The sequence below is a fragment of the Crinia signifera genome, chromosome 6, assembly GCF_055691185.1.
Source record: "Crinia signifera chromosome 6, ASM5569118v1, whole genome shotgun sequence".
NCBI lineage: Eukaryota > Metazoa > Chordata > Amphibia > Anura > Myobatrachidae > Crinia > Crinia signifera.
In genome coordinates, this window is record NC_139222.1 from 1,105,156 (window position 1) to 1,118,892 (window position 13,737).

Sequence of the window (13,737 nt, forward strand, 5' to 3'; positions counted from 1 at the left end):
CTTACAGCTCTAACCCACAAGGGTTCTGATCCGAGTCAGTGGTCACCTGAGGCCTCCCAAGCCTTCCAACAACTAAAGGATGCTTTTGTCTCCGCCCCAATCCTTCTTCAGCCAAACCTCGACAAACCCTTTATTCTTGAGGTGGACGCATCCTCAGAGGGGGTGGGGGCAATCTTGTCGCAGAGAGGGGAGGACCAGGTGCTTCATCCCTGTGCCTTCTTCTCCAAGAAGTTTCTTCCAGCAGAAAAGAATTACCCCATTGGAGAGCAGGAGTTACTGGCAGTCAAATCTGCGTTGGAGGAGTGGCGGTACCTCCTGGAGGGGGCACGACATAAAATTACTGTGTACTCCGACCATAAGAATCTCTCATTCCTCAAGCACGCCCAATGTCTTACAGCTCGTCAAGCCCGCTGGGCCATGTTCTTCGAACGCTTCGATTTCCAAATCAGATTCAGACCCGGGACGATGAATGCCAAGGCCGATGCTCTTTCACGCTCTTTTGAAACTTCAGCTGATCTTGACACTCCTTCTCGACCCATCCTCGATCCTCTGGTCTTTGCTCAAGTAACAGTCCAGCCTTCACCTCCACCAGGCAAGACCTTCGTTCCCCTCAGTCTCCGAAAGAGAGTGCTTTCCTGGGCACACGCTTCCCGTTTCGCAGGGCATACCGGGGCACAGAAGACCTTAATGTTCCTGTTGCGTTCATACTGGTGGCCTACCATTCGTCGCGATGTAACCACCTTTGTCGCCTCCTGTGTAAAGTGCGCTCAGCATAAGTCCTCCAGAACGTCTCCTGTCGGTCCTCTTCTACCTCTAGCCATACCAACAGAACCATGGTCCCACCTGTCTATGGACTTTATCTGCGAACTTCCTCCCTCCAAAGGGCATACAGTAATTTGGGTGGTGGTTGACCGGTTTTCAAAGATGGTGCACTTCTTCCCATTGAAAGGTCTTCCATCTGCTCCAGTGTTGGCTCAGCTCTTCATTTCCACCATCTTCAAACTCCATGGGTTGCCCAAAGAAATTATATCTGACCGTGGCGTGCAGTTCGTCGCAAAGTTTTGGAGGTCCCTATGTTCCGCTGTACAAGTCAAGCTCAAGTTCTCCACTGCTTTCCACCCACAAACCAACGGGCAGACAGAACGTGTCAACCAGGACTTGGAAGCCTTCATTTGTTTATTCATCTCTTCCTCTCAAGACGACTGGGTAGACCTTCTGCCTTGGGCGGAGTTTGCGCACAACAATTCCTATCATTCATCCTCCGGCACCACTCCCTTTTTTACTGTCTTTGGCAAACATCCCCGATCTCCAGAGTTTTCAGATCTATCATTGCCCGATGTCCCTGCAGCTGCTTCTTCCCTACAACGGTTTGCAAAGATCTGGTCAGACGTCCATACCGCTCTCCTCAAAGCATCCGCTCGATATAAAAGGATGGCAGACAGGAAAAGAAGAGCGGCTCCTAAGTTGAAGGTTGGAGATCGAGTATGGCTGTCTACCCGCCATATACGCCTTCGGTTACCATCCATGAAGCTGGCTCCTCGGTTCATCGGGCCGTACCCAATCACTCAGGTAATTAATCCGGTGGCCTACAGACTACAGCTCCCTTCTTCCTTAAAGATATCAAACTCTTTTCACGTGTCTCTTTTGAAACCTTTACGACTGAACTTATATCAGAAAAAGGTGCCTAAACCGCCCAAGATTGGCTCAGAGAGAGAGACAGAGTTCGAGGTGAAGCGCATTATCGACTCACGTTGCCGCAATACCCATCTTCAGTATCTGGTAGAGTGGCTTGGATTCGGTCCTGAAGAGAATTCCTGGGTTGATGCTGCAGATCTCCATGCTCCCCGTCTGGTGAGACAATTCTTTCAAAGGAATCCACACAAGGTGCGTAGGTGCCCTGGGGTCACCCAGAAAGGGGGGGGTACTGTCACACTCAGCCGCGGCGGTGCGCGGCGGGCTTACTACTCACCCGTTCGCGCCCGCCGTCGGCTAGCGTGTAGTGGTCTCCAGTTCAGCGGCAGCAGGCAGCGGCAGTCTGGTGGGCAGCAGGCAGCGTGGGACGCCGGCAAGTGTAGCGGCATGTGCTGTAAGGGCGCCGGGAGGCCGGCGCCGCCATCTTGGTTAAGGGCAAATAGCAGATTGGTCCTTGTCTGAGGTTTCCGCCCATACTGACCTGACAGCCAATGGCAGCCGCCCTCTAGGGATATAGGGGATCTGCCTAGGCCTGTTCAGTGTCAGTACAAAGAGTCTCCAGAGGCGTTCACAGCTCCCAGCTGACTCCGGCTCTCTGACTCACCTCTCCTGACTTGGTGCCTTGCTTCAGTGCTCTGTGTTGGACTCGATTCAGCTTAACCCCATCGCTGCCAGTTCTCTCCACAGTCTGGTCTCTGCCTGCATCCCTGAGCTTCCTGGCCTAAGCCCTTCAAGCCGTCTGCTTCCAAGCAACTTCCCATTCTTCTGTCATTATCCAGCTTCTTTCAGTCTTCAAGGATCCCTCATTACCATCAAGTACATTCTCTTTCCGGATTTCTTCATTTCTCAAGACCCCAGCCTGCTGTCCGCAGTATGTGAACTGTTATTGTTTCAATGAACTTTTTCTTCTTTCAAAGTGCCGTGCTGGCTCAAGTCTTATTACCACTAACTGCCACTTTAAGAAAGTATTCAAGTGTGTATTATTTCATTTATGAATTCTATTATTAAACCTGCACGATTTAATCCTTCCTCCTCTGGTCCGTCTCCGGTTGCTACACACCACACGACTTCATCCAGCCCTTCAGTTGTGACACACAGGTATATATGTAATAGGCAGAGCCTCCCAGTCACACAGGTATATATGTAATAGGCGGAGCCTCCCAGTCACACAGGTATATATGTAATAGGCGGTGCCTCGCTGTCACACAGGTATATATGAAATAGGCGGTGCCTCCCAGTCACACAGGTATATATGTAATAGGCGGAGCCTCCCAGTCACACAGGTATATATGTAATAGGCGGAGCCTCCCAGTCACACAGGTATATATGTAATAGGCGGAGCCTCTCAGTCACAGGTATATATGTAATAGGCAGTACCTCCCAGTCACACAGGTATATATGTAATAGGCGGAGCCTCCCAGTCACACAGGTATATATGTAATAGGCGGTACCTCACTGTCACACAGGTATATATGTAATAGGCGGTACCTCACTGTCACACAGGTATATATGTAATAGACGGAGCCTCGCTGTCACACAGGTATATATGTAATAGGCGGAGCCTCCCAGTCACACAGGTATATATGTAATAGGCGGTACCTCGCTGTCACACAGGTATATATGTAATAGGCGGTGCCTCGCTGTCACACCAGTATATATGTAATAGGCGGAGCCTCCCAGTCACACAGGTATATATGTAATAGGCGGTACCTCGCTGTCACACAGGTATATATGTAATAGGTGGAGCCTCCCAGTCACACAGGTATATATGTGATAGGCGGTACCTCCCAGTCACACAGGTATATATGTAATAGGCGGTACCTCGCTGTCACACAGGTATATATGTAATAGGCGGAGCCTCGCTGTCACACAGGTATATATGTAATAGGCGGTACCTCGCAGTCACACAGGTATATATGTAATAGGCGGTACCTCCCAGTCACACAGGTATATATGTAATAGGCAGAGCCTCCCAGTCACACAGGTATATATGTAATAGGCAGAGCCTCCCAGTCACACAGGTATATATGTAATAGGCGGTACCTCACTGTCACACAGGTATATATGTAATAGGCGGTACCTCGCTGTCACACAGGTATATATGTAATAGGCGGTACCTCGCAGTCACACAGGTATATATGTAATAGGCGGTACCTCCCAGTCACACAGGTATATATGTAATAGGCAGAGCCTCCCAGTCACACAGGTATATATGTAATAGGCGGAGCCTCACTGTCACACAGGTGTATATGTAATAGGCGGTGCCTCACTGTCACACAGGTATATATGTAATAGGCGGAGCCTCGCTGTCACACCGGTATATATGTAATAGGAGGAGCCTCCCAGTCACACAGGTATATATGTAATAGGCGGAGCCTCCCAGTCACACAGGTATATATGTAATAGGCGGTACCTCGCTGTCACACAGGTATATATGTAATAGGCGGAGCCTCCCTGTCACACAGGTATATATGTAATAGGCGGAGCCTCCCAGTCACACAGGTATATATATGTAATAGGCGGAGCCTCACTGTCACACAGGTATATATGTGATAGGCGGTACCTCCCAGTCACACAGGTATATATGTGATAGGCGGAGCCTCCCAGTCACACAGGTATATATGTAATAGGCTGTACCTCGCTGTCACACAGGTATATATGTAATAGGCGGCAGTCACACAGGTATATATGTGATAGGCGGTACCTCCCAGTCACACAGGTATATATGTAATAGGCGGTACCTCGCTGTCACACAGGTATATATGTAATAGGCAGAGCCTCCCAGTCACACAGGTATATATGTAATAGGCAGAGCCTCCCAGTCACACAGGTATATATGTAATAGGCGGTACCTCCCAGTCACACAGGTATATATGTAATAGGCGGTACCTCCCAGTCACACAGGTATATATGTAATAGGCGGTACCTCCCAGTCACACAGGTATATATGTAATAGGCGGTACCTCGCTGTCACACAGGTATATATGTAATAGGCGGTACCTCGCAGTCACACATGTATATATGTAATAGGCAGAGCCTCCCAGTCACACAGGTATATATGTAATAGGCGGTACCTCACTGTCACACAGGTATATATGTAATAGGCGGTACCTCGCTGTCACACAGGTATATATGTAATAGGCGGTACCTCGCAGTCACACATGTATATATGTAATAGGCGGAGCCTCCCAGTCACACAGGTATATATATAATAGGCGGTACCTCACTGTCACACAGGTGTATATGTAATAGGCAGAGCCTCCCAGTCACACAGGTATATATGTAATAGGCGGTACCTCGCTGTCACACAGGTATATATGTAATAGGCGGAGCCTCCCTGTCACACAGGTATATATGTAATAGACGGAGCCTCCCAGTCACACAGGTATATATATGTAATAGGCGGAGCCTCACTGTCACACAGGTATATATGTGATAGGCGGTACCTCCCAGTCACACAGGTATATATGTAATAGGCGGAGCCTCCCAGTCACACAGGTATATATATGTAATAGGCGGAGCCTCACTGTCACACAGGTATATATGTGATAGGCGGAGCCTCCCAGTCACACAGGTATATATGTGATAGGCGGAGCCTCCCAGTCACACAGGTATATATGTAATAGGCTGTACCTCGCTGTCACACAGGTATATATGTAATAGGCGGCAGTCACACAGGTATATATGTGATAGGCGGTACCTCCCAGTCACACAGGTATATATGTAATAGGCGGTACCTCGCTGTCACACAGGTATATATGTAATAGGCGGAGCCTCACTGTCACACAGGTATATATGTAATAGGCGGAGCCTCCCAGTCACACAGGTATATATGTAATAGGCGGAGCCTCACTGTCACACAGGTATATATGTAATAGGCGGTACCTCCCTGTCACACAGGTATATATGTAATAGGCGGAGCCTCGCTGTCACACAGGTATATATGTAATAGGCGGAGCCTCCCAGTCACACAGGTATATATGTAATAGGCGGTACCTCACTGTCACACAGGTATATATGTAATAGGCGGAGCCTCCCAGTCACACAGGTATATATGTAATAGGCGGTACCTCACTGTCACACAGGTATATATGTAATAGGCGGTACCTCGCTGTCACACAGGTATATATGTAATAGGCGGTACCTCGCAGTCACACAGGTATATATGTAATAGGCGGAGCCTCCCAGTCACACAGGTATATATATAATAGGCGGTACCTCACTGTCACACAGGTGTATATGTAATAGGCAGAGCCTCCCAGTCACACAGGTATATATGTAATAGGCGGAGCCTCCCAGTCACACAGGTATATATATAATAGGCGGTACCTCACTGTCACACAGGTGTATATGTAATAGGCGGAGCCTCCCAGTCACACAGGTATATATATAATAGGCGGTACCTCACTGTCACACAGGTATATATGTAATAGGCAGAGCCTCCCAGTCACACAGGTATATATCAGCGCTGAGTTGAAACTTGATCGTGAGCTGGAGATCAGAGCACAGCTGACGTTGTGGGTGGGTTAATAAGCACACTTACTTTTTGGTTCTGTCTCGAGTTCACGTAACAGTTTCTTTAAGCGGAAAGGTACAAGGTTCTGGACACTTACTTATTGTTTCAATCACGAGTGCACAAAAAGGTATCTTTGTATCTTCAAAGCATCAATAAACGATAATAGGCAGATCGGTACATATGGGGTACAACTTACTTTTTATTTCTGACCCGCGTTCACATAATGGTATCTTTAAAATCACGATCCAATCTCCAGGATAGGTCTCACAGATTTATTCAAAGATATAACACGATAAAAACACACACGGTAGGAGATCCAGGACGCTGCTGCGGGATGAAAAGTTCTTTGTCTCAGGCGCTGCAGACGCTTAGGACAGAGCCGCAGACGGATCCTATTCACCTTGTCTGACGCGCTGGGATAAGGTGAGCCAGCAAGCAGTACTGACGTCAACGCGTTTCGGATTCCTCCTTCTTCAAGACGTACTGCTGTCTATCACAGTATTTAATTTATACTAAATGGCAAGATCACATGATCGTGTTTCCACCTATCATGGTTCATACCTGTAACCTACAAAACCCGGCTCTCTTGTACTGAACAACATATTATCGCATGATAACGGCAAATAAATACATATTATTATAAATACAAATGCGTATATAAAAATACAAATAAGCATATAAAAATATATAAATGGGCATATAAAAATACAAAAATTACAAAAATACATGTGCATCGATAAAAGTCCATAAAAACATCGATATCATAAAAACATCGATACAAGAATTATATATCATACATATTATAACATGTCTCATAGTAATATATCTCATAGTAATATAGAGCTGGGTATAAAAAGGACAAACAGACATAAAAACAAGATATTAGTAACAAATATATAGAAAAAGCAGCCTAAAAGAATATATCATGTTAGATAAACCATTTATATTCAAAATCTACATTAAGACCTCTCGGGACCAATGTTTTTAGTTCGAATATAGTCTTCATTTCTAACTTTGCTAAATCTTGTTCTGTGTTCTTGGTCCTCCAATTTTTGTTACATATTTTAATGCCACAAAAATATTTTAAAAATTTAACATCACATGCATGTTCTTTTTTGAAATGTAAAGATACATTATGGAGTTCATTCCCTTTCTTAATATTGCGGATGTGCTCCCCTAATCTTTCTTTGAGCATTCTGCCCGTTCTGCCCACATATTGGATACCGCATTCACATTCCAACAAATATATCACGTTTTTCGTCCCGCGGAGCCTCACTGTCACACAGGTATATATGTAATAGGCGGTGCCTCACTGTCACACAGGTATATATGTAATAGGCGGTACCTCACTGTCACACAGGTATATATGTAATAGGCGGAGCCTCACTGTCACACAGGTATATATGTAATAGGCGGAGCCTCACTGTCACACAGGTATATATGTAATAGGCGGAGCCTCCCAGTCACACAGGTATATATGTAATAGGCGGTACCTCCCAGTCACACAGGTATATATGTAATAGGTGGAGCCTCAATGTCACACAGGTATATATGTAATAGGCGGTACCTCACTGTCACACAGGTATATATGTAATAGGCGGAGCCTCACTGTCACACAGGTATATATGTAATAGGCGGAGCCTCACTGTCACACAGGTATATATGTAATAGGCGGAGCCTCCCAGTCACACAGGTATATATGTAATAGGCGGTACCTCCCAGTCACACAGGTATATATGTAATAGGCGGTACCTCACTGTCACACAGGTATATATGTAATAGGCGGTACCTCACTGTCACACAGGTATATATGTAATAGGCGGAGCCTCACTGTCACACAGGTATATATGTAATAGACGGACCCTCACTGTCACACAGGTATATATGTAATAGGCGGTACCTCACTGTCACACAGGTATATATGTAATAGGTGGTACCTCACTGTCACACAGGTATATATGTAATAGGCGGTACCTCCCAGTCACACAGGTATATATGTAATAGGCGGTGCCTCCCAGTCACACAGGTATATATGTAATAGGCGGTACCTCCCAGTCACACCGGTATATATGTAATAGGCGGTACCTCCCAGTCACACAGGTATATATGTAATAGGCGGTGCCTCCCAGTCACACAGGTATATATGTAATAGGTGGTACCCCGCTGTCACACAGGTATATATGTAATAGGCGGTACCTCCCAGTCACACAGGTATATATATAATAGGCGGTACCTCACTGTCACACAGGTATATATGTAATAGGCGGAGCCTCCCAGTCACACAGGTATATATGTAATAGGCTGTACCTCCCAGTCACACAGGTATATATGTAAAAGGCGGTACCCCGCTGTCACACAGGTATATATGTAATAGGCGGAGCCTCCCAGTCACACAGGTATATATGTAAAAGAAGGTACCTCGCTGTCACACAGGTATATATGTAATAGGCGGTACCTCCCAGTCACACAGGTATATATGTAATAGGTGGTACCCCGCTGTCACACAGGAATATATGGAATATATGTAATAGGCGGTGCCTCACTGTCTCACAGGTATATATGTAATAGGCGGAGCCTCCCAGTCACACAGGTATATATGTAAAAGAAGGTACCTCGCTGTCACACAGGTATATATGTAATAGGCGGTACCTCCCAGTCACACAGGTATATATGTAATAGGCGGTACCCCGCTGTCACACAGGTATATATGTAATAGGCGGAGCCTCCCAGTCACACAGGTATATATGTAAAAGAAGGTACCTCGCTGTCACACAGGTATATATGTAATAGGCGGTACCTCCCAGTCACACAGGTATATATGTAATAGGCGGTGCCTCCCAGTCACACAGGAATATATGGAATATATGTAATAGGCGGTGCCTCACTGTCTCACAGGTATATATGTAATAGGCGGTGCCTCCCAGTCACACAGGTATATATGTAATAGGCGGTACTTCACTGTCACACAGGTATATATGTAATAGGTGGTACCTCACTGTCACACAGGTATATATGTAATAGGCGGTACCTCGCTGACACACAGGTATATATGTAATAGGCGGTACCTCGCAGTCACACAGGTATATCTGTAATAGGCGGTGCCTCGCTGTCACACAGGTATATATGTAATAGGCGGTACCTCGCTGTCACACAGGTATATATGTAATAGGCAGAGCCTCCAAGTCACACAGGTATATATGTAATAGGCGGAGCCTCCCAGTCACACAGGTATATATGTAATAGGCGGAGCCTCCCAGTCACACAGGTATATATGTAATAGGCGGTGCCTCCCAGTCACACATTTATATATGTAATAGGCGGTACCTCCCAGTCACACAGGTATATATGTAATAGGCGGAGCGCTCCCGACCTCACACCGGGGAGACGGGTCAGGATAGAGGGAAGATGGATGCGGCAATGTACAGAGACATCGTGGATGAGAGCCTGCCCCGGAGCGCTCCCGACCTCACACCGGGGAGACGGGTCAGGATAGAGGGAAGATGGATGCGGCAATGTACAGAGACATCCTGGATGAGAGCCTGCCCCGGAGCGCTCCCGGCCTCACACCGGGGAGACGGGTCAGGATAGAGGGAAGATGGATGCGGCAATGTACAGAGACATCCTGGATGAGAGCCTGCCCCGGAGCGCTCCCGACCTCAGACCGGGGAGACGGGTCAGGATAGAGGGAAGATGGATGCGGCAATGTACAGAGACATCCTGGATGAGAGCCTGCCCCGGAGCGCTCCCGACCTCAGACCGGGGAGACGGGTCAGGATAGAGGGAAGATGGATGCGGCAATGTACAGAGACATCCTGGATGAGAGCCTGCCCCGGAGCGCTCCCGACCTCAGACCGGGGAGACGGGTCAGGATAGAGGGAAGATGGATGCGGCAATGTACAGAGACATCCTGTATGAGAGCCTGCCCCGGAGCGCTCCCGACCTCAGACCGGGGAGACGGGTCAGGATAAAGGGAAGATGGATGCGGCAATGTACAGAGACATCCTGGATGAGAGCCTGCCCCGGAGCGCTCCCGACCTCAGACCAGGGAGACGGGTCAGGATAGAGGGAAGATGGATGCGGCAATGTACAGAGACATCCTGGATGAGAGCCTGCCCCGGAGCGCTCCCGACCTCACACCGGGGAGACGGGTCAGGATAGAGGGAAGATGGATGCGGCAATGTACAGAGACATCCTGGATGAGAGCCTGCCCCGGAGCGCTCCCGACCTCAGACCGGGGAGACGGGTCAGGATAGAGGGAAGATGGATGCGGCAATGTACAGAGACATCCTGGATGAGAGCCTGCCCCGGAGCGCTCCCGACCTCACACCGGGGAGACGGGTCAGGATAGAGGGAAGATGGATGCGGCAATGTACAGAGACATCCTGGATGAGGGGCTGCCCCGGAGCGCTCCCGACCTCAGACCGGGGAGACGGGTCAGGATAGAGGGAAGATGGATGCGGCAATGTACAGAGACATCCTGGATGAGGGTCTGCCCCGGAGCGCTCCCGGCCTCAGACTGGGGAGACGGGTCAGGATAGAGGGAAGATGGATGCGGCAATGTACAGAGACATCCTGGATGAGAGCCTGCCCCGGAGCGCTCCCGACCTCAGACTGGGGAGACGGGTCAGGATAGAGGGAAGATGGATGCGGCAATGTACAGAGACATCCTGGATGAGAGCCTGCCCCGGAGCGCTCCCGACCTCAGACTGGGGAGACGGGTCAGGATAGAGGGAAGATGGATGCGGCAATGTACAGAGACACCCTGGATGAGGGGCTGCCCCGGAGCGCTCCCGGCCTCACACCGGGGAGACGGGTCAGGATAGAGGGAAGATGGATGCGGCAATGTACAGAGACATCCTGGATGAGAGCCTGCCCCGGAGCGCTCCCGGCCTCACACCGGGGAGACGGGTCAGGATAGAGGGAAGATGGATGCGGCAATGTACAGAGACATCCCGGATGAGAGCCTGCCCCGGAGCGCTCCCGACCTCAGACCGGGGAGACGGGTCAGGATAGAGGGAAGATGGATGCGGCAATGTACAGAGACATCCTGGATGAGAGCCTGCCCCGGAGCGCTCCCGACCTCAGACCGGGGAGACGGGTCAGGATAGAGGGAAGATGGATGCGGCAATGTACAGAGACATCCTGTATGAGAGCCTGCCCCGGAGCGCTCCCGACCTCAGACCAGGGAGACGGGTCAGGATAGAGAGAAGATGGATGCGGCAATGTACAGAGACATCCTGGATGAGAGCCTGCCCCGGAGCGCTCCCGACCTCAGACCGGGGAGACGGGTCAGGATAGAGGGAAGATGGATGCGGCAATGTACAGAGACATCCTGGATGAGAACCTGCCCCGGAGCGCTCCCGGCCTCACACCGGGGAGACGGGTCAGGATAAAGGGAAGATGGATGCGGCAATGTACAGAGACATCCTGTATGAGAGCCTGCCCCGGAGCGCTCCCGACCTCAGACCAGGGAGACGGGTCAGGATAGAGGGAAGATGGATGCGGCAATGTACAGAGACACCCTGGATGAGGGGCTGCCCTGGAGCGCTCCCGACCTCACACCGGGGAGACGGGTCAGGATAGAGGGAAGATGGATGCGGCAATGTACAGAGACATCCTGGATGAGAGCCTGCCCTGGAGCGCTCCCGACCTCACACCGGGGAGACGGGTCAGGATAGAGGGAAGATGGATGCGGCAATGTACAGAGACATCCTGGATGAGAGCCTGCCCCGGAGCGCTCCCGACCTCAGACCGGGGAGACGGGTCAGGATAGAGAGAAGATGGATGCGGCAATGTACAGAGACATCCTGGATGAGAACCTGCCCCGGAGCGCTCCCGACCTCAGACCGGGGAGACGGGTCAGGATAGAGGGAAGATGGATGCGGCAATGTACAGAGACATCCTGGATGAGGGGCTGCCCCGGAGCGCTCCCGACCTCACACCGGGGAGACGGGTCAGTATAGAGGGAAGATGGATGCGGCAATGTACAGAGACATCCTGGATGAGAGCCTGTCCCGGAGCGCTCCCGACCTCAGACCGGGGAGACGGGTCAGGATAGAGGGAAGATGGATGCGGCAATGTACATAGACATCCTGGATGAGGGGCTGCCCCGGAGCGCTCCCGACCTCAGACCGGGGAGACGGGTCAGGATAGAGGGAAGATGGATGCGGCAATGTACAGAGACATCCTGGATGAGAGCCTGTCCCGGAGCGCTCCCGACCTCAGACCGGGGAGACGGGTCAGGATAGAGGGAAGATGGATGCGGCAATGTACAGAGACCTCCTGGATGAGGGGCTGCCCCGGAGCGCTCCCGACCTCAGACCGGGAAGACGGGTCAGGATAGAGGGAAGATGGATGCGGCAATGTACAGAGACATCCTGGATGAGAGCCTGCCCCGGAGCGATCCCGACCTCACACCGGGGAGACGGGTCAGGATAGAGGGAAGATGGATGCGGCAATGTACAGAGACCTCCTGGATGAGAGCCTGCCCCGGAGCGCTCCCGACCTCAGACCGGGGAGACGGGTCAGGATAGAGGGAAGATGGATGCGGCAATGTACAGAGACATCCTGGATGAGAGCCTGCCCCGGAGTGCTCCCGACCTCACACCGGGGAGACGGGTCAGGATAGAGGGAAGATGGATGCGGCAATGTACAGAGACCTCCCGGATGAGAGCCTGCACCGGAGCGCTCCCGACCTCAGACCGGGGAGACGGGTCAGGATAAAGGGAAGATGGATGCGGCAATGTACAGAGACATCCTGTATGAGAGCCTGCCCCGGAGCGCTCCCGACCTCAGACCGGGGAGACGGGTCAGGATAGAGAGAAGATGGATGCGGCAATGTACAGAAACATCCTGGATGAGAGCCTGCCCCGGAGCGCTCCCGACCTCACACCGGGGAGACGGGTCAGGATAAAGGGAAGATGGATGCGGCAATGTACAGAGACTTCCTGGATGAGAGCCTGCCCCGGAGCGCTCCCGACCTCACACCGGGGAGACGGGTCAGGATAGAGGGAAGATGGATGCGGCAATGTACAGAGACACCCTGGATGAGAGCCTGCCCTGGAGCGCTCCCGACCTCACACCGGGGAGACGGGTCAGGATAGAGGGAAGATGGATGCGGCAATGTACAGAGACCTCCTGGATGAGGGGCTGCCCCGGAGCGCTCCCGACCTCAGACCGGGGAGACGGGTCAGGATAAAGGGAAGATGGATGCGGCAATGTACAGAGACATCCTGGATGAGAGCCTTCCCCGGAGTGCTCCCGGCCTCAGACTGGGGAGACGGGTCAGGATAGAGGGAAGATGGATGCGGCAATGTACAGAGACCTCCTGGATGAGAGCCTGCCCCGGAGCGCTCCCGACCTCACACCGGGGAGACGGGTCAGGATAGAGGGAAGATGGATGCGGCAATGTACAGAGACATCCTGGATGAGGGGCTGCCCCGGAGCGCTCCTGACCTCAGACCGGGGAGACGGGTCAGGATAGAGGGAAGATGGATGCGGCAATGTACAGAGACATCCTGGATGAGAGC